The sequence below is a fragment of the Oryctolagus cuniculus genome, chromosome 4, assembly GCF_964237555.1.
Source record: "Oryctolagus cuniculus chromosome 4, mOryCun1.1, whole genome shotgun sequence".
In the NCBI taxonomy this organism is placed as follows: Eukaryota; Metazoa; Chordata; class Mammalia; order Lagomorpha; family Leporidae; genus Oryctolagus; species Oryctolagus cuniculus.
In genome coordinates this window covers 86,920,034-86,942,845 of record NC_091435.1, presented here as the reverse complement: position 1 = coordinate 86,942,845, position 22,812 = coordinate 86,920,034, and the positions used below count along the sequence as shown (strand labels likewise).

The window sequence follows — 22,812 nt, the reverse complement described above, 5'->3', positions numbered from 1 at the left end:
TAAATTCACAGAAATAGAAACTTCAGGCCAGTTTAAAAGACAGGAATACTATGTATAAAAATAACTACTGTATGCTCAATGGCCCAGTGCTAGGAAATGTCATAGCCCAACATGGAAAACCGATCTTCTGACACCTGGGCCAATGTCCTGAACTCAACACAGAGCAAAGCTCTCCCAGAAATCACATTTGCCCTGCACACTTGAAGAGGTACCCAGGGAAGCTGTGTGCCTCCAGTCTACTGGACTGGTCACTGGGCATATCAAGTACATTGACCACGCTGCACTAGAAAGCAGGCAAAGATGATGCAGAGATCCAAACAGCTCCCTTATGTGAGTGTACAAGAGACGTGCAGTTCTGTGATGAAAGAGGCCAAGGCTTCCTATTGAATAGGTTCAATGGCATTTTCCTTTTATGTTTTGTTTAGAGCTGATTTTAGAGTTAGAGAAAAAAAAATTATAAGTACGGAGAGCTCCTGTACTGGCTGCATCCAGCTCCCTCTAATAATATCCACACATACAAGCAGAACAAAGTTCCTAAAACCAGCATATTCACATGGGTAACCTACTAACTAGACTACAGACCTTATTTAATATTTACCACATTTCCCACTAACGTCCTTTTCCGATTCCAGAATCATATCCAGTACCTCAAGCTCCATTTCCCTTTTATTTCTCCTTAGTCTCTTCTGATCTGTAACAGGTTTTCAGTCTTCCCTTATCTTTCACGATGTTGAATATTTATTTTACTCTATGGGTTAAAATCTAGGGGCAGGCATTTGGCGTAGGGGTGGGCACCACCTGGGATGCCCACTTCCCATACCAGAGTGTCTGGCTTTGAGCCCCAGCTCAGCTTCTGATTCCAGCTCCTGCTGGAAGGCATACCCTGGGAGGCAGCAGGTAATGGCTCACTTCTTGGGTTTCTGTTACCAACATGGGAGACCCAGATTGATTTCCCATCTCCTGGCTTTGACCTGACATCCCTAGATGTTGTGGGTATTTGGGGAATTAACCAGAAGATGGAAGATCCTTCTGTCTCCTCTTCTACCTGCCTGTCTTTCAAATAAGTGAAAAATCAAAAACTTAAAAATCCAACACTCTACCATTATTACCTATTTTCTTGCTCAAATTGTCCCAGTTGTGGACGTTAAGAGCCTCCAGGTTGTGCGTCCTTTTGAACAAGGTTCCTGTTTTGAGTGCTCTTCTCGTATTTTGTCTGCCCTGGAGAATCAAGGACTTCTCTTTGGCTGGAGAATGCTCTTTAGAAACTAAGATCTCCCTGCTAAGTGTGTTCACTGCAGCTAGAGTGCCTTCGACCTTCTCAGTCAAAGGACCTAGGAAATCTGTGTGTATTTACTAACACACACACATGCACATATTAATGTTTCTATCTTTCTATCTATTAAATACTATGACATCATAACAAATCTTTTTATATATTTTTAAAAGATTTATTTATTTATTTATTTATTTAAGAGTCAGAGTTACAGAGGGAGAGGGAAAAGGAAAAGTATGTATACCATGGTTTGTGCTTTATTTCACTGTTTTTAAATGTGGAACACAAAAACTCTCCACGTGATTACAGAAGTGAAATAACTCAAGTGACTTCATCTTCACGTTATTGTTTATTTCCAGCCTGCTGTTTGATTACAGGAAAAGGTATACACAGATTGCACCCAAAGAGAGTGGGATCTTCTGAGCCATCCCTACTGTGCTCCCAAAGAAAGCCTGGGCAACAGAGTTTACTGCCTTAGTGCCTGGGGAATCTCCAAACCAACCTCCATGTGGCACAAAATGTTTTAAAACAGAAGCTGGGGTCAGCCTCGTGGTGCAGCAGGTTACACTGTGACCTGGCCAGCATCCCATATGAGCACCAGTACAAGTCCCCACACCTAATTGGGGGACCCAGATGGAGTTCCAGGCTCCTGGCCTCCACATGGCCTAGCCCTGGCTGTTGCAGCCATTTGAGGAGTGAACCAGCAGGTGGAAGATCTCTGTCTCTCTTTCTCACCCTCTCTGAAACTCTGCCTTACAAATAAATAAATAAAAATGTTTAAGACATGATGCTATTTCATTTAACTTGCAGTTAAAGCAAATGTTGTTGCTATAGTTTTGAAACATAAACAAAAACAATTCAATATACAGAACAATAACATTGTTGGTTATACATTTTTTGTTAAATTAAATGTAAAACAGATTATTTATGGTGTTGTTACCAAGAATGTGCATATTATAAATTCCATAGTACCTTAAAATGCAACAAACATCCCTTCTGTAAGTACACAGGAAGGCTGAGAGTAAATTTAAAATGTGCTATTTTTTAGCTCACACCTATATTAAGAAGTAAATGTAGAAGGCTTCTGGGGAGGAGTACACAATCACTGACACTGAGAATCGCTTGCACACACACTGACAACACATTTCCCTCCACTAATGCTCCTGGACGTTGACTGGCATCACACTCCTGTTGCCTGCACTAGGCTGGCCTCCGCAGGCAGCATCTCTGGAAACATCACTCTGCAGGTTCAAACACTTGTAATGAAGCTTAACATTTCCCTTCATGACACTGTGCCGCTTACGTGGTGCCTGGGCAACACTACATGTGAGCACCTGGTCTTTCTCCCTTTGATTTCCACCATCTCCATGACACCATAGGCCCCTAAAAGGCCACAATCCAGGACCTCCAAATAAGAACCCGAAAAGGTAAAGATGATCTCTGCATCTCCCAAATGTTTAACAACCTAAAAGAGTGTCCATCTATGCTAACGAAGAAAGAGGAGGGAGAGAGAAAGAAGAGTGACTGCATGTTCTCTAATTCTCATGCTTGCACCTGGGTGGCTCCTAGGACCTGTCCCCTCACCTCTATCTCCTCTGTGTCCTCGGTTCCTAGGACAGGTGTCAAACAGACAGGCAAACAATGCCAATGACTTTGACTTTTATTGCTAGCCCCAATATTTTGAATCTCCTAAGCATAAAGCAGATTCTACTTAAATATTTTCTGCTCGTTACTTGTGATTTGTCCATGTGTCATCTTTCCCCAGAAGTCGCTCCCCATCTCAACACATGCTCTCTCATACCAGAGGCCTGAGAGAATTATTTTCCATTTCTGTACTGGGAAAACTTCTATAATTTACATGTCTTTCATTCTATTTGCTGTGATTTCTTTCACTGTAGGCCCTGTGTGCTTATTCCTCTTTGTAATCCTCTTAGTATATGCTCACTAAATGAACACACGCTTGTGTGACTGAAATGGAGGGAATTAAGGATGTGTATTTGAGCACAGCTGTAACTTACTAGTGGAGAGAAATTCCCAACCACACCTCACACCTCAAGCCGTCAAGATGTCTGACTTACCCTCAGGAATGACTGAGACATTGATGCATGTATGCTTTTACTAATTCATTCCACGTATACTTTCAACAAGTTTCTTAGACCAACTTTGATGATTCGAACTTCCTTATCATGATGAGATGGTAATTACTGGAAAGCCAGCGCTATGATAGTCAGCAAAGGCTACCTACATGGTGTGTTTTGAAAACTAAACACACAAATGGCATGCAGCTAACTGTCCTCTAATTTGATCCTCTGAAGAAAAATACTGGTCTTATTAAGTAGTTAGTGATTTTTCATTTTCAAGCATATATCAAATGAATGACAGAAAACCCAATGATGCTTTGTAAGGTGCAGCACTCTGGGTTATAGTCTGCCACCACGTATTCCTTCTCTCTAACAGGCTATCCATCACTACTTATTGTCATGACATCACACAGTCTGTGGATGAAGAACACATTCCTACTTCATTGAGTTGAGGCTTGGCCATGTGATCAGCTCTGGCCAAAAGAACTGTGAGCTGCTGTTTGCCAGGATTAAACATTTTTAATGTAACTGCACGGTTTGGCTAAAGCTATTGGGCTCTTGTTCTCCCCCATAAGAACATTGTGAATTAGACAGGGGTTACTCTCTCAGTGTACATTCCAGAATGAAAAGACGCAGCAAACAGCGTTGCACTGACCCTAGAACTCATGCCTGGCAAAGTTCATGGTATATATTGTCTTTTTGTGATCTGTCACATAGAGAGTACTAAATAAATATTTTAATTAATATAATTGCAATATGGCAAAACAGCTTTTGTTTAATTTTGTAGAAACTAAAACTTTAAAAATGAGTTTCCATTTGTGTGTTGGACATCTGTTGTTTCTGTTAGCACAGACACTCTTCCAATAACACCACTATCCCATTTTAGGGGCAAGTGGTTCATGTAAGGCTTCCAAGTGTAGACACTGGCCTCCCAGACTCCTGGAAGAGGCACATCACCCAGATTTTGTCAGCAGCAGCCCATTTGCTCTGTGTCAGGGATGGATTGGTGTATGCAAAGGCGTGTGATCATGGTCACAGAACCCTTTCTCACATTTCCTTATACCAAAGTGGTTAGAAAAAATTCACACCCTTTTTTTCTGAGTTCACAGCTGAAGCAGACTGCAGAAAAAAGGAACAACACCAGCAGAGAAAAGCAGAGTAGCAGAGTTGAGAGGGCGTGCTCAGGGCACTGGAGCCCTTTGCATAGACCTTGAAAGCCCACATCTAACCTCATTCACAGAGCTTTTTCTCTCTGTGAATAATCCTGACATCATTCTAAAAATTTACTCTGCTTCAGTAAATTCTAATTGAGGTTTTGCATCTGGAACTCAGAAATACTGCTGAATAGAACTTGAATTAAAGCAGCTTTCAACTGTTGGTTTCACAAACAAAAACAGAGCATAACACGAAATCCATCCTACCCAAGAACTTGGGTGTAAAGCATGATATTCTCAAGAGTCTACCAGAAAATCCTACACCAGAGGTCAGTGTAAAAGGATGAAAAAAACTGGAATTAAAAGGCCTTCAACTAGTAACTGATAGAAACTCAAGATAAATGCCAATGGTTTGATTCCAAAGCCTGGATCTCAACTCCACTTCACATTTCCCCTGATTAATTAACCATCATTTTGTCACAACACACAGGAAGTTCTTGATAAGAATTTAACAAATGAATGACTCAACTGCATTACATCTGAAGTCCCAAAAGCCATCTGCAGTATGTCCCCTATCTATTTTGCTGTGGTTAATTCCCATTGTGACTTTTCATGGAATGACTATCACAACCACCTCCACCATGGAAAAGAGCAGGAAAGAAGCTTAGAGTGTAGACTCTGAGGATAGGGAACCCCAGAGACTTTCCTAAGGAGACATGCTGAGGATCTCAGAAGTACTGTGAAGTCTAGTTTTGCTAGAAGAAAGGGAACATGGAGGTGGCAAGTGAGAGAAAAGTAAAAAGACTGACTATAGCCAAATCTTAAAGGACTTGAGAGATCTTTGTTTTGAAGGCAATGGGGAGCCACTGATTGCTCCTGGATGGAAGAAGAACATGATTGGAACCATTCTGGAGCATGGAGCTGAAAAGAGCTCAGGTTCAGGGTGGATTGCCCATGCAATCTTAACTGAGGATGACTTGAGGAGTGTTTACCTGTAAAGTGACTAATTACAGAAGGGAAAGTAAGATAAAGAGATATTACAAGGAGCATGGAAGAACTCAGCTGGAGCAGCAGAGCTATACTAGTTACAGGGTCAAGAAGAGAATAGGGTGAACCAAAACTAAAAGGAGAGAATGTGGGGCCAGAAAGCAGCTACCTGTTGTGGCGTTTCAGGCTACGTGGTACCTTTCAGACTACTCAGAAAGGTGCTATCCTGTTGTGGCCAGCCAGAGATGGCTTCCCAGGGAAGGAAATAGAGGATTAAGTCCTCTCATCTCAGTCTTTCCCTCCATTTCCTGCCAGGACTCACATGAGGACAAACCTAACAGGCAACCAAGGAATAGAGAAGCCCCTCTGAGAGTTCAGAGAGGTCACCTTCCCCCCAACCAGGCAGAAAATAGAGCTCAATGAACAGGAGGAGAATCTTCAGATCTAAACAAAAGACATCTAGCTGAAGGCTTCCAAATAATGAAAAAAACCCAATGTAGTATAATTTACTAATTGTAGATACTTGTATTAACAGAGATGAAGGGTGAGTTGAAGCAATAATAGATGAAATATGCAAGCCATTTCATTCCCAATGATTATGTAATTATATTTATTTCTAAACAGTAGATTGATACATATTATAGTTAAGGTTTCTTTATTCTATCTACTAAGATGGGGAGTGGGATGCAGAAGGGAAAGTCAGGAAGGGTCAATGGCAGACACAGAGTAATTTGATCAAGTGTGAAAAATTAGCTAAGGATTACTCATGGCAGACAATTGAGCATGGATAATCAAAAATTAACTTCACTTGAAGCCACATATTGATATTAATGACTTAATATATTATTTGATCAATTATATTTTTAAGTTCATGACATAATAAAACCTCTCATAAACAGGAATATTGTTTCTCCCTAATCAGGAGTGAAGTAATTATATTTTATATCATTTAATTAAATGCTTGATTTAGTTACTGAGGCATTTCTTTGCACGGGGAAACTTGGCTACACTTTCATATTGCTGATAAGTATACTGGCTTATGAAAAATGTGAGCCAAATATCTTTATTTATCTCTGACAAGAATTTATATAGTCAAAGCATCCTTAATAAGCAATAGGCCTGAGATCTGATCCCACTTAAGCCCTCTCCTCTTGGGCAAGTCTCTTGACCTGTTTAAGCAGATATCTTCAACCCATCTACCTTCCCACAAAGAATATACATTGAGAAATTATTATTTTTCTTTTTTAAGATTTATTTACTTATTTGAAAGAGTGAGAGAGAGCAAGCGAGCTTTCATCTGCTGGTTTACTTCCCAGATGGATGCAACAGCCAGGGCTGGGCTAGGCCAAAGCCAGGAACCAGGAACTTCTTCAAGGCCTCCCATGTGGGTGGTCTAAACACTTTGAGCAGTTTCTGCTGTTTTTCCTAGGCCTTTAACAGGGAGCTGGATTGGAAGTGGCACAGCCAGGAATCCATATGGAATGCCAACATAGCAGGTGGCAGGTTTACCAGCTATGCCACAACGCCCGGCTCCAAGAAATTATTTTGCTTTTTTTTAATTTCTTTTTTTTTCAAATTTTATTTAATAAATATAAATTTCCAAAGTACAACTTTTGACTTATAGCAGCTTTCCCCCCCATAACCTCCCTCCTACCCGCAACCATCCCATCTCCCATTCCCTCTCCCATCCCATTCTTCATCAAGATTCATTTTCAATTATCTTTATATAAGAAGATCAACTTAGTATATACTAAGTAAAGATTTCAACAGACTGCACCCACAAAGACACACAAAGTATAGAGTACTGTTTGAGTAGTAGTTTTACCATTAATTCACATTATTATTTTTCAAGCACTATATTTATCTCCCTTGTCAGAATAAGCCAAGAAGTAAGTATGAGAGTTATCTCTATTTTACTAACTAAAAGTTTGTCTTATTAATGTAGGTTAGGTAATTTACCAGTAATCTTTCAGCTATAAAACTGTAGGATTGAACTTAGACCCTGGACTGATTCCAAACTATAGTCAGTCTGCCCTCCATAGATTCGACCAACTGCATGTCAGAAATATTTGAAATAAAAATCGAATCTATACTAAGCATACCCAGACATTTTTCTTGTCATTACTCCCTAAATGATACAGTGGAACTGCCTATATAGCATTTACATTGTATTTGGTGTTATGAGTATTCTAAAGATGCTTTAGCATATTTGAAATGTTTATAGGCTGGATATAAATACAATATCATTTTTTAAAAGAAACTGCAGAGATAGCAGATTTTGCTATCCACAGGGGTCCCTGAACCAATTCCCCATGAAAACTGAAGGACAACCATACTGTCACATAAAATTCTTTGAGGGTTCGAATGAAAGAACATATGTTAAAATGTGGCAAAGAGGTAAAGTGTTACATGAGGTACAAATATTTGTTCCATATATTCTCTCTCTCTCTCTATACACACACACACACACACACACACACACATATATATATCACTACTCCCTAAGTATAACTTTCCAGAGATTATTCATTATTTATACAAACATTTTTATCATACATTAATGATTTTTTTGACAGGCAGAGTGGACAGTGAGAGAGAGAGAGACAGAGAGAAAGGTCTTCCTTTTGCCATTGGTTCACCCCCCATTGGCCGCCGTGGCCAGTAGGCTGCAGCCGGCGCATTGTGCTGATCCATAGCCAGGATCCAGGTGCTTCTCCTGGTCTCCCATGTGGGTGCAGGACCCAAGGACTTGAGCCATCCTCCACTGCACTCCCGGGCCATAGCAGATAGCTGGCCTGGAAGAGGGGCAACCGGGACAGAATCCGGTGCCCCGACCGGGACTAGAATCCGGTGTGCTGGCGCTACTAGGCAGAGGATTAGCCTATGAGCTGCGGTGCCGGCAACATTAATGATTTTCAATCTTCCTGTGATTAAGGCAAAATTTTCAAATGCTGAATTACGGAACAGCAAACTTGAAGTGAACACTGGCTGAAAGAGAAAGAAAGCTTAGAAAATTGAAAAAAAAAACCTTTCTCACAATTATCACAGTTATTTATTCAGTTGCTCTTCAAATTGAGTTACTATTTTGGTGTAACTGTTGACTTGCATAAACTCCAAAGGAAGTTTCTTATACTCCAATAAGCATGCAATATCTTGGTGTCATGCTACATATGTTAATCCTTACTACAAGCTTCCTGAGTTCAGAACCTGCTCAGCACATTTTTCTGTGGAATAGACATTACTAAACCAAAATAAATCTACAGATGTACACACTGATTGAAATGTGGAAGCCTAAAAGAGGCATGCTGTTTGAAAACCACTGTGAAATATTGTGCAGATGTGTGATCTCAGCCAAGGCACAAATCTTCTCTCCTTCTACTTCTTCCTTTTCTGGATATAGGAACCACATTCCACTTTGAGCAGGTAATATACGTGTGCCTTCCAAGTTCTCCTCACTAGTGTCCAAAGGGAATTACTCCACTTACAAGTCTTTTTCAAGATGATAGGAGACTTCATTCGCACAGTCTATATTTAGACCTCCTCCTCCCAGCAGGCAGCAGCAGCTCTCAAGAGGGACTGCACAGTGGGTTGGGTTCCCACACCAATGCCCACCAGCCCAGTCTCAGCCTCCATCTGGGCCTGATGCTGCTGCAATATGTGACCCAGTAAAAATCACATGGAGTGGTTTATTAACACTAATCAGCTTCTTTATTGCAGGATCCAACTCAAAAAAATCTTGGAAATGTTTAAGCATTACCAGAGTCTCTTTCAACAAGCCAAATGAAAAAGGAAAGCAAAGTAGACAAATCCTCCTGTCTTCACCAACAAACCAAAACAAGGCATATTCCTTGCCTCTAATGATGAGTATGAGTTAAATGGATTGAAAAATAGAAGAATAAATCTGTCCTAGTCAGGTTAGACAAAATCAGGTTTTATTTATTTACTTATTCATTTATTTATTTTTTGACAGGCAGAGTGGACAGTGAGAGAGAGAGAGACAGAGAAAAAGGTCTTCCTTTTGCCGTTGGTTCACCCTCCAATGGCCGCCACGGCAGTTGCACTGCAGCCGGTGCACCGCGCTGATCCGATGGCAGGAGCCAGGTGCTTCTCCTGGTCTCCCATGGGGTGCAGGGCCCAAGCACTTGGGCCATCCTCCACTGCACTCCCGGGCCACAGCAGAGAGCTGGCCTGGAAGAGGGGCAACCGGGACAGAACCCGGAGCCCCAACCGGGATTAGAATCCCATGTGCCGGCGCTGCAAGGTGGAGGATTAGCCTAGTGAGCCGCAGCGCCCGGACAGGTTTTATTTTTTCATCATGTTGCAGGCTGGTCCAGGAAGTTCATTCTGATGAAGTGCCTCCTGTGTAACCAATTCTGGGTATTCCAAATTCCCATCCCCCTAGAACTCTGAAGTGCATAATATTTATAAAATGATAAAAGGACAGTGTCTCCCAACTTCTTAGAGGGACAGTGGCATACAGCCACAGAGATTGAGCAATGATAAAAGGATAGATGATCCAGGCTAAAGAATAAAATTATGGATGACAAAGGCCCTAAATACTATAGAATATGTAATCAAGCATTTGTTATATTTTAGACTATTGGAGAAGGGCTCATGGCACAGCTATGCTGTAGCCTGAGTTTGAAACAGAATGTGGGTGGGAAAAGTGAAGGGAGAAAACTTTCTGGGTTGCCATACAGATGGTGAACAGACCACAGCAGAGATCACCCATGCTCTGGGAGTATCTGATTGGTACCAGCATGCAGAATTATCCTCTGTGGGAGTACAGATGAAGAAACAGAATAAAAGGACCTACTGGCGACCCAACTAAAATGATCTCACTGCTAGGTGTCAATAATGGCAGATATGGAATAAAGAAGAAAGAAAAAAATCATGAGCCTTTTCAAAAAAACCTCACCATTCTTCTCACCCTATCCACAAATCCATACTTTTTCTTTGATAAAACAACTGGATCCAAAACATTCCACTTAGTGTAATCACCTTTAAATCTCAACATTAAATTCCTCCCATTCTCCTCTAGATAAAGTTAAGGTATCAACTATCATTAGATGAGCCCACAGCTATTTCTAAGCTGGCACTTGGTATAGGGAAGACATGTGATGGCTCTGCTGGCTAGCTGGGAAAGGATGTGCTTGCTAATTAGTACAGAAGGTAGTCCTCTCTCCAAGAGGTCTCTGAGACTCATGTGTACTATGCATAAAAACAAACAAAACACAAAATAAGGTGTTCTGCAAATGAAGTTGTCAGTGGAGTGGAGTAATCACTAAATTCAGAAAACAAATGTATCACAGTGAAGAAACTGCAGGAGACCTTGTCCAATTCCCCCTAAAGTGAACTATCACAGGAAGTTCCTATCCAAAGTCCCAAACACCACCAATATGGCACACTGCAAAAGTCACCTGGAGTCCTGTGCTTTACACAATGTAGACTACAATAAATATATAAAGATGGGTCAGTAGTTTGAAACTTTTAAAGAAATCCCAAACAGCTTAATTTCATTATCATTATCTTGTGACATTTTACCTACTACTATTGATTGATCAAAGTGTTTTCTTTGTCTACACACTGTGCTAACACAGATTAATTATTCCAATATCCATTTAAAAATTAAATCAAAGGAGACTGTATTATAATTGGTTATAATCATGGAGGCAAGGAAGAAAATAGTATTTTTCATGCTCCATATGCTTCCTTCATTTCTCTGGAAAAGCAAGCTGAATTTAACCTCCCCCCAAAATGAGTAACTATAATGTTGACAGATGCAATTTTTCATTTGCTGCATGCCTCACTCAGAGTACTGGATATAGCAGAAATTTCACTTCAAAGGCCTTCAAATAGGAATTCACCAGCAATCTTCAAAATTAATTTCATATACACATATTGACATGTTTTCTGAAGAAAAATATTTGAAAATTTTAAAAGTATAAATGGCTTACATGTTTTAAAATAATTAATTAACCTGAAGTACGATGGACCCTGTTTTACTTCTCCATATCCACTGAGAAGCAGCCATTGTGTTTTGAAAGGATTTACCAATTTCCCGAGTTAGGCCAGGTTCTAATTCAGCTATATCCATAAAGGCAAACCCATGTGCCTTACTTACTTAAGGTAAACTGGGCCCATGATAATCAATGAACAAATGATTTCTTGAGTTCTGTTCAGTGGTACCCACACTGACCAACTGGGTGTAGTCTCATTTAGCTCCAGGAGGCATCCTATCTGTAGCCACAAAGGGACCCAGGCCAGGAATAAAGTCAGTAACACTGTAGACAGTAGAGTAAAAGGTAAAGAGAAATCGAGTTTTGATGACAGAATTGCAAAGATTTTCTAGTAAAATGAACCACATAATCACCTTGATGCTTAAGTCAGCTGAGTCCTAGTATCTGTAAATTCCCCTCAAAAGTATCCTTACAACTACACCTTGTGTTTTGTTCACTGAGTTGATACCTAGAAACTAAAAAACTGAATCCTAAAGTTTGCAGAATATAAAAGCATATTTTTATTTGTCCTAACATGAAGAGGTTAAGAAGAGGTAATATGAAGAAGGCAGGATGATATTTACAAGTTGCAACTAACAGGGTCTCTTGAAAGTTTAACATTCTGTCATTAGCACTAGCCAATCTCATCACTGCTGAGAATGGTGAAGAGATGCATCTCAGTGCAGGGATCCTTATGAGGGTCCACATTTGGGTCCTGTACCTCAATAACAGAAGAGATTGAAGGCTTATTAGTGTTTTAGAATCTGAAAGGAACCAAGTACAATGTGTGCAAGAAAATTAATTATACATACACACACATATAACCACCTGCCTGTCTTAGTTCTTATTATTCCTCCTCTAAGGAATACTGTTTCTTTGCCTATCTAAAATCTACACACATCCTTTTACAAATTATTGTTATTTTTAACTGACTACCAATGTCTTTTTTTAAGGGAAAGAGTTTATTGGGGGGAAACCCGACAGACTGGAGGGAAGGGGCGAAGAAGGAAAAGAGGGACAAGGAGAGTGTAAGAGCGAGACAGACACAGAGATGGAGACGGAGAGAAAGACAGAGACACATGCTCAGGAGCAGGTCCTTTAAAACTTTGCCAGGGGGCAGGCAGGGAAATATGAGCAGCGAATCCCATTAGGATGGGGGTGGAGCTTGACACCGGTGGTTGGGCCATGTGGCCACCTGGCTTCCAGCAATAGCAGCAGGGGTTAGAGCCTAGGATGGTGTCAGGGTGTAGATCGCTTCATAGATAAGACTGCACCATTTTACTAACATTCCCCCCTTTTGTTTTTAATAAAGCAGGCTTTGTAGACTACCAATGTCTTAAAGCCCAGTTCAAATGTCCCACCCTTCCTACAGCTTTTTGCTTTTAAAAGCAAAACATGGGACATTGTCTTGTTTCACTTACTGGACCACAGGCCCCTTATGAGCAGACTATATTGGATATGGTTCTATTTCCTGAAGAAACTACACTACTCTGTTTTTCATTATTTTAACAGAACACCTGAGGCTGTCAAACTTTATAAAGGAAATAGTGTGGATGATGAATGTCTAAGATACGGCAGCCCTGTTGATTTGGCTTCTGGTGAGGACCTAATGACAGATGTCATCATGGTAGGAGCACAAGCAAGAGCAAGAGATCCTAACCTGAGACAGGAGGCAGAGAGAGCCTGGGGCCCCAGAATCCCTTCAGAGGGCACACACCGCCTCCACAATGCCTACCTCTTTTTTTAAAGCTTTTATTTAATGAATGCATTTTTCATAGGTACAACTTTAGGAATATAGTGGTTCTTTCTCCCATACCTGTCCCCCCAGTCCAACTCCCATCCCACCTCCTACTCCCTCTCCCATCCCATTCTTCATTATGGCTCATTTTTAGTTTAATTTTATATACAGAGGACCAACTCTATGCTAAGTAAAGATTTCAACAGTTTTCACCCACACACACACACAACAAATAAAATGTAGTTTGATAACAAGTTTTATAGTTAATTCTCAGAGAAACTCATTAAGGACAGAGGTCCTACATGGGGAGTAAGTGCACAGTGACTTCTGTTGTTCATTTAACAATTAACACTCTTATTTATGACATCAGTGATCACCTGAGGATCTTACCATGAGCTGCCAAGGCTATGGAAGCCTTTTGTGACCACAGACTCCATCAGTATTTGGACAAGGCTATAAGCAAAGCAGAAATTCCCTCCTCTCTTCAGAGAAAAGTATATCCTTCTTTGATGGCCCCTTCTTTCCAATGGGGTCTCACTCACAGAGATCCTTCATGTAGAATATTTTTTGCCATAGCATCTTGGTTTTCCATGCCAGAAATCAGGCCTACTTCTTAAAGGTCACCACAACAGTATCACCACAGTGGGGACCAAGCCTCCAACACAACAACCCCTGGGGAATAAATCACACTCAAATATGGTAGATACTGAAACAAGGACAATTCACAAACAAGTATTCTAGAAAATAAGAATAAATAACAGAAGGGAAACATGACTGTTACAATGAAGCAATGAATTTGTTTTATTAGCCATATGTGTAAACAATGAGAAGAGTTTAAACCAAGGAATTATCATTCGAATGTCAACTGCCAACAAGGCACAGCCTAACGGGTACGTGGATTAGTTGAAAGGAAGCTGAAATGCATTCTGCTTAGGCAAAAACAGGTAAGCAGTAGCCTAGAGGATAAGTGTGTTTTATTTGGGGCAAAGCCAGAGAAGTAATCCATCTAACAATCACATGGGTTATGCTGGATAGCAGCAGAAAATAAAAATTGTTGTAAGGCCAAATGACCTCAATGCTTTAGCTTTTTTTTACCATGGATATGAAGGAACCATTACATTTTAGAGCAATCACTGCAGCATAATATGAGGATACTTCAAATAGCTTGTGAAAAATGCATTGGGAAGATAAATTTATTTTGGCAAAAAAATTTTTGAAATCCATTCATAGTTTTTTTGTTAACTTCATTTTCCATGAACTTTGTTAAGATAACTTTTAAACACCTCAGAAGTGTTAATGATATGCAATGTATAACACGAAAGAAAATTTAAGTGAGAACTGAAAACAAGTTCAAGACTTCGAGCCTAGAAGAACTGGGAAACATTATACTCCCGAGAGAAATGAATATTACCTGCAGGTGGCCCAGTTAAATAGAGGAGATGACAAACTCTGTCTCAGGCTTGTTGACTTAAAAAGGAAGGGCACTGTGGAGAGAGCTGTTAGGGCCAGTATTTCTCTGAGAGGGCACTCTACTATCAGCACTGAGATATGAAAATTCTGATCTCCATGTAAAAGGTACTCTTTTTTTTTCTACAAACCAGTGTAAAGTTTATTTTTATACGGTATAACATAATGCAAAACTATTTACAGTTAATAATAAATTTTTTTTTGACAGGCAGAGTGGACAGTGAGAGAGAGAGAGACAGAGAGAAAGGTCTTCCTTTGCCGTTGGTTCACCCTCCAATGGCCGCCGCGGCCAGCGCGCTGCGGCCGGCGCACCGCGCTGATCCGATGGCAGGAGCCAGGTGCTTCTCCTGGTCTCCTATGGGGTGCAGGGCCCAAGGACTTGGGCCATCCTCCACTGCACTCCCTGGCCACAGCAGAGAGCTGGCCTGGAAGAGGGGCAACCGGGACAGAATCCGGCACCCCAACCGGGGCTAGAACCCGGTGTGCCAGCGCCACAAGGTGGAGGATTAGCCTAGTGAGCCGCGGCGCCAGCTAATAATAAATTTTTATTTAAGTAAGTCCCCATGTTGCAGTTCCTTCTACTGTCCAAAGTAATCTAGTTAGCTCTTTTAAATCTTCAAGCCCTTTTGAACAATTTGATTCTTCATTCACGGTGTTGTTTCAGCCCACAATTTCTGGTCTGTTAATCCTCATTTGAATTACATAATAACTTTAAAATTCCACCTAAAATCTTTGGAATATAATTTCTTCAAGCAATTTACTCTTGGGTTTTTATAGAGTAGATGTACTTGCCTGATTCTTGACACACACACATCTAAATGGCTGTATTTTTTTCCTAAGCCATCACTCAAAAATACTTATCTGGGGTATTCCAATACCTAATGTTAAAAAAAAAACTATTAGGTCTTTCACACTTTGACTACTGAACTGTCCTGTAGTTCCTTCCCACAGACCTAAGAATAAGTCCTGTGAGTAAAGCAAAACCACAGAGTTACTCTATGAGGCGTTTCCAAAGATGAGTGACTATAGGAAAAGCCCCATCGGGATAGACCTCAACAAGAAGGTCCTCTTTTAATCCAGGGAATTCATTCCATTCTTCTAAAAAAATCTGCCTTTATTGATCTAGAACTTGCTCTATCATATAACCCCCTATGGATTCTGATATGCCACACAGAGCTTTCAGTCCAGTGATTAATGATTAGGTCATGTGATTAATGATTAAGAGATGCTGATCACACCTCACACACTGCCACACAAAATAAAATAGAGCCCATACTACTCCACTTTATTACTGTAGGACTGAAATATTTATCACAGCCAGGATAAAACTTTTATGGTGTGAGTATCTCTATGAGGAAGAATTCTCACTTATACCATATCAAATTGGAAAAACGGTTTTGAGAGTTTAATTGAGAAAAGTGCAGGTTTGTTTAAGTAAAGAGAAAAGACAACTACCACAGGGGTGGGTGAACATTTTGCATTCTCCCTGTCATAATATACAAGCCCATGCCTCATAGCCCTGGGGTACTCGTCATAGTGTATTTGTGAGAAATGAAATATCTTGAAGCAGAGTCCCATGAAATGCTGTGATGGTATCCCCAGAACTGTCAAACATGTTGACCCTTCTCCACATCAGAGCTCAGTTAAAAGATAATATATTTCCTAAAGGAAGTGTCAACTTCTTATTTATATTTTTATCTTGAGTCTACATGTTTCAAGACTGGTCTACAGCCCCATCATCTATAGTCAATGACTTGATGTCTAGAAGTTGGAATACAATGGGATCTTCTAATTCGTTATTTTCCAACTTAGGTAAAGCTATTGTAGAGAGTGTCCATGAAATTCTAAAATTTAACTTTTATATGTATACCTACAGGTAGTCATCCATAAATGTCACATAAAAATAATGCACATATGTGTATGTGTGTTTATCTATTTTCAAGTAGACATATTCTAGGGTATCTGTACAGTGAATTTAAAGCATCAATGTTATAAAATTTAGAAACAAATGTTTCTAGGTTTTACCAAGGTTTTTTTCATCATACTAAAAGTAAGATTAAATAAGTACATTGAAGAAGCAGTTGTCTGTGATTATTCAAATGGAGAAAATAGATAAATCACCTGACTTTTGGAATCTCAAAAGTTTGTATGGCTCAGCAATAACAAGGTTTTTCATTTCATAGGCAGATATCTTTCAGAAATCCAGGCTCTAGGGCCGGCGCCGTGGCTCAATAGGCTAATCCTCCACCTTGCGGCGCCGGCACACCGGGTTCTAGTCCCGGTTGGGGCGCCGGATTCTGTCCCGGTTGCCCCTCTTCCAGGCCAGCTCTCTGCTATGGCCAGGGAGTGCAGTGGAGGATGGCCCAGGTGCTTGGGCCCTGCACCCCATGGGAGACCAGGAAAAGCACCTGGATCCTGGCTCCTGCCATCGGATCAGCACGGTGCGCCGGCTGCAGCGGCGGCCATTGGAGGGTGAACCAACGGCAAAGGAAGACCTTTCTCTCTGTCTCTCTCTCTCACTGTCCACTCTGCCTGTCAAAAAAAAAAAAAAAAAAAAAAAAAAGAAATCCAGGCTCTAATTATATCATTATTGCAACAATTCACTTACAGTAAGAATCAATAGTAAAAATTCAATTTCTCTTTCCCCAATCCCAGCAAAGTATATAGTGCTATTTGAAGAATAGTTTTACCATTAATTCTCATAGTACAACACAGTAAGGAAAGAGGTCCTACATGAGGAGCAAGTGCACAGTAACTCTTGTTGTTGATTTAACAATTGACACTCTTATTTATGACATCAGCAATCACCCAAGGCTCTTGTCATGAGCTGCAAAGGCTATAGAAGCCTCCTGAGTTCACAAACTCCAACCTTATTTAGACAACGCCATAATCGAAGTGGAAGTTCTCTCCTCCCTTCAGAGAAAGGTACCTCCTTTGATGGCCCCTTCTTTCCACTGGGATCTCACTTACAGTGATCTTTCATTTAGGTCTTTTGCCATAGTGTCTTGGCTTTCCATGCCTGAAATACTCTCATGGGATTTTCAGCCAGATCCGAATGCCTTAAGGTATTTCACCTATTTTAATGTAGTTTTTAATAACATCGCTGTACTAATTTTACCTCCAAGTGAAAAAAAAAAGATTTTGGTTGATATAACTAAACTTAGTATTTTGGGATTTCTAGCAGCCAAAGATTTAATTATGTATGAGGTCAAGTTATCCTAATTAACAAACAAAATCATGAAATTATTAATATGATTTTGTTCAACATACCTATGAGGACAGGTATGTCCTGCATAAGTATTTTTGAAACAAAACACAGAAATATTAAGTACAGAAACATATCTTATTGAGTTCTAAAATGAGGCATTTTCCCATTTTATTTTATTTTATTTTATTTTTGTTTTCTTTTTTCCCCCAGGAATCTTTTATTTAAGGTATACAAATGTCATGCATTTCATAAATGCAACTTATGAACATAGTGATTCTTCCCACTATATTCATCGTCCCTCCCACCCTCCACCCTTCTTCCTCCTACTTCTCCTATTCTCATTCTTATTTTTTACTGAAATCTATTTTTAATTAACTTTATACACAGAAGATTAACTCTATACTAAGTAAACAGTTCAACAAATGGTATGGAAAAAAAGTTCCTCAACAGTTTTTGATTTCTTCTATGAATTACAGTTTATTCAGGAGTATGCTGTTAAGTCCTCATGTGTTTGCATTTGTTCTAGAGATTCTTCAATTGTTAATTTCCAGTTTCATTTCATTGTGGTCAGAGAAGATGCATATGATTTTGATTTTTGGATTAGCTGAGACTTGCTTTATGGCCTAGCAAATGGCATATCCTAGAGAAAGTTGTATTCACTGGTGAGAAGAATGGTTATTCTGCAACTGATAGGATAAAAAGGATGAAAATTTCTGTAGATATTCGTTAGGTCCATTTGGTCAATTATGTCAATTAACTGTTGTTTCCTTGCTGATTTTCTGTCTGGTTGATTTGTCCATAGCTGAAATTGGGTATTGAATTCCCCCATTACTATTGTATTGGAGTCTATGTCTCCCTGCAGATCGATTAACATTTCTTTTAAATAGCCATTTGCCCTATAATTAGGTGCATATCCATTTATTATAGTCATATCTTCCTGTTGAATTGATCCCTTAATCATTGCATGGTGCCCTTCTTTGCCTCTTTCAACAGTTTTTGTGTTAAAGTCTATTTTGCCTAATGTTAGGATGGCTACACCAGCTCTTTTTAGGTTTCTGTTAGCATGGATATCTTTTTCCATCCTTTCACTTTCAGTCTGTGGGTATCTTTCTTGGTGAAATGTGTTTTTTGTAGGCAGCAAATAGATGGCTTTTGTTATTTAATTCATTCAGCCAGTCTATATATTTTAACTGCAGAGTTGAAGCCATTTATAGTCAACGTGGCTATTGATAAGAAATGACTTGGTGCTGCCATTTTCCATAAATATTCCTATTGTTTACTTTGAATTTCCTTTGTACTTTTACTGGGAGATTTTCTGCCTTCACCTTCCTTCATAGTGATGACCATTTCTGTGTTTCTGTGTGTAGCACAATCTTAAGGAACTTTTGTAAGGCTGGATAAGTGCAGAAAATGAGAGCTTTGCAGGGTACAGTATTCTGGGTTGACAGCTCTTAAGGCTTGGAATATATCTCACCATCCTCTCCTAACCTGTAGAGTTTCTGACGAAAACTCAGCTGTGAGTCTAATTGTAGATCCTCTGAAAGTAATCAGGCATTTCTCTCATGGACATTTTACAATCTTTATGTTTTACTGTGGAGTGTCTGACTACAATGTGTTGTGGTGAGGATCTTTTCTGGTCATGTCTATTAGGAGTTCTATGGTGCTTCCTATACTAGGATGTCCCTTTCTTTCTCCAAATTATGGCAGTTTCCTTTAATTGTTTCATTAAAAAGACCTTCTAACCCATTCTCTCTTTCCATGCCTTTCGAACTCCTAAGATCTGAATGCTGGGTTGTTTGATAGTAACCCATAAATCTCCTTACTGATTTTCAGTTTTCTAATTAATTCTTTTTTTGTCTGACTATAAAATATCCAGAGATTTGTCTTCTAACTCGAATATTATTTATTGTGCCTCACTGAGTCTGCTGATTCATAGTTAACTGTGATTCATAGTTATGGCTTTCCACCACATTTTTTATTTGATATACTGAATTCTTCATTTCCAATATTTCATCCTGATTTCTCTTTAAAATCTCAATTTCATGACAGAAATTTTCACTCATATCATGTGTATATTTCTTTAATTTGTGGATTTGCTTCTGATTACTTTTAAGTAATCATATGATCAATTTTTCAAATTCCATTCCTGGCATTTCTTTGATCTCTTCATTTTCACATTCTAGTATTGAAGTGTTGTTGTGTTCCTTATTCATGTTTGTTGAATTGCTGCATTTATTATTATGCATTTGTGGAGATCCCTGTTGGTTCCCTGACCCCCCGCCCCCATGATGGCTTTTATCTTTGGACTATGCTTCTGTGGGTTAGTGGAGTATCTGCTGTTTCAGTGAATACACTGAAGCGTGCGCTGAGTGTGGCCAGGGAACTCTGTTCAGTGCTCCATGGTGAGGGGCATGTCCAAGGTGACACCCAAATTGGGTGTGGTCAATCTTTTTTTTTTTTTATCAGAAGAGAGGTTTAATCTGCTCTGTTGGCATAGCCTCATGCTCACCTCTCCTCCAAGGAGACCAATGCCTGGTTGCTAATCCCAGTGGGTATACTATTCGTTCATGCTGCCACAAGAACCACACAAAATATTCCATGCAGTTCTCAGTGTGAGCATGGATCTTGCAACAATGACCCTGACCAGGGAATCAGGGAGCTCCAAGCATATGGAGCTGCCCACAGTGACTGCCCAAAGACCCAGCCACACCCTGCGCCCTCACATGCAGCCACAGTGTTCTCACAGTCCCAGCACACAGGGCTCCCACAGTCATGAGCACCCAGCCCCCTGTCAATTCTTCCAACCAGACTCAGGCATCTTCTCCTGGCTGGCTGCTGGGCACGTAGACACAACTGTTACTTATGTCCAAAATTGTGCCTGCCCTCTCTCAGCTTGTTACAGAATGCCAGTGCAGGGTGGTCTGGGAGGGACACATGCCCCCTTATTTTCCCTCTAGGTTGGCAGGTATCCTGTCCCACACAGGGCTCTAAGCCAAATTCAAGCCAAGCTCTTCTGACAGCTTTATCCCCAGCAGCTTGGCTGTTGTAGTATGGTCTCATCTCTCTCTCCAAAGCTGACGCTGAGCTCTTGGCTGCTGGGGTCCTGAGCTGTGTGCATCCACACCCTGCACATAGATCCACAGTGTCCCTCTAATTTGTGTGGTGCTTCCTCTGCCTTTTTCTCCTTAACTCTTCCCTGAGACTGCACTCTCTCCAAATTTTTAACTATCTTCCCCTAGACTAGAGCAGTGAGCTCCTTCCCTGTTCCACCATCTTGCTCTCTCCAAAGTAAGGCGATTTTATGTCATCCATATATCATCTGTAATATTAAATGAATATATTAATTTGAGTTGAATTGCTTTGTGTAGACTTCTTCACAGTTTAATTTATAAACTTACAATCTTACAAGTACTATAAACAAGAGAATTCTACATCATTGCATATAATATGTAATAATAATTTAGACTGCCACTGGATGGCCATTAATATGTGTTTTTAATTGAAAGAAGTGAATACCTTACTTAAGTTTAAGAAACACTGTTCTAGATAATTTAGGTTCAAAGAATCCAGCACAAATTCAACATAAACAAGAACAAATCTTTCAAATTTTCTTTTGTGAGACCCATCCATTTATATTTATTCAATACCTACTGTGTGTTAGATACTGAGTTAACATTAGTGATGGAGATGAATGTGCTTTCTAGCCCCAAGGGACTTGATAGTCAAAGAATGAGATAGATTGTGCACACGGGAGCAAATTGTTTTAAATAATTTCACTTGCATTCAATATATGGTCCCAAGATAATTAAAGTAAGTAGGAAAAACAGTTGACAGCAAATGATCTGTAGAAGCCTCTTGGAATATATATTGTTTAAGACATTCCCTATATGAAAGAATGAGCCATGTGAGCCAAGAACAAATTTGGGTGGCAGGAGAAATTATTCCAGAGGAGGAAAAGAAAACAGAAGCCTCTAATATAGGAAAAGTTTGCATGACCTAGGAAGGAAAAGAATAATGTGTCTAGAAAACAGTAAGCAAGGAGAGTAGCATGGGGTCAAGTTGTAGAGGTTAACAAGGAGCAAGTCATTCAGGGCCTCAAAAGCCAGATCGAAGAGTTTTGACTTCTCTCTGAGTGGAATAGGGAACCACTGAAGAGTACAAGAAGTAAAAAACATGACCTAATTTGTATTTTAAGAATATCAGGCTGAGTGGGAAAAATAACTAGATGTGCCATTTACATAAACACCAAGGACTCATGGACTCACAAGGATACAGCCTTCATTCAGGGCCAAAATTACCTTAAAAGGAGTCAGAGAGCCAAGGCACTGCTTTAAACTGTGTTTTATGCTTTAATTTGACTAGCTAAAATTCTGAGATTTTACCTGAAATGTCTGGAATCTCAGTATCCCTGGAGTTTTTTTGTTTGATTGATTGATTGATCTCTGGAAGATTCAGTAACATTGAGCCTGCACTCCAACCTAGAACCCATTGGCTGGAGCTGGGAAGCAGAAGTTCCATTTCCTCTGTTCAAAGTTGTAATCTCATATCTGAGACTGTTCTGTCAATTCCCCAATGCCTAAGAACTAGCCTGTTCACTCCTCTCACCCGTTGTAAATGTCTACACACATTTATTTTGTGACCTCTTCATAGGGATTGTTGAAACAATCCTTAGTGCATCCTCAAATCATGGGAGAGATCACGCCTAACTTGAACCTTTTATCTAAACCTGAAATTTGTTAACTTATCAATGCCAATTGCTTTGTCTATTTGTCCTTACAAAACCACACCTAGATATGAAATATAAACTAATCAGGGCCAGCGCAGTGACACACTGGGTTAATCCTCCGCCTGTGGCACCAGCATCCCATGTGGGCGCCAGGTTCTAGTCCTGGTTGCTCCTCTTCC

At 40.0% G+C, this 22,812-nt stretch overlaps 1 protein-coding gene and 1 non-coding gene across 3 annotated transcripts in view; both read right to left on the bottom strand.

Annotated features, from left to right (window-relative positions):
- FGF12 (fibroblast growth factor 12) overlaps positions 1–22,812 on the bottom strand; it is a 596,835-nt gene that overhangs the window by 357,799 nt on the left and 216,224 nt on the right. The gene's annotated exons all lie outside the window — the stretch shown is intronic.
- LOC127483083 (small nucleolar RNA SNORA18) lies at positions 15,625–15,756 on the bottom strand. Its single transcript, XR_007909049.2, has one exon. It is a non-coding gene; the product is annotated as a small nucleolar RNA SNORA18 (small nucleolar RNA).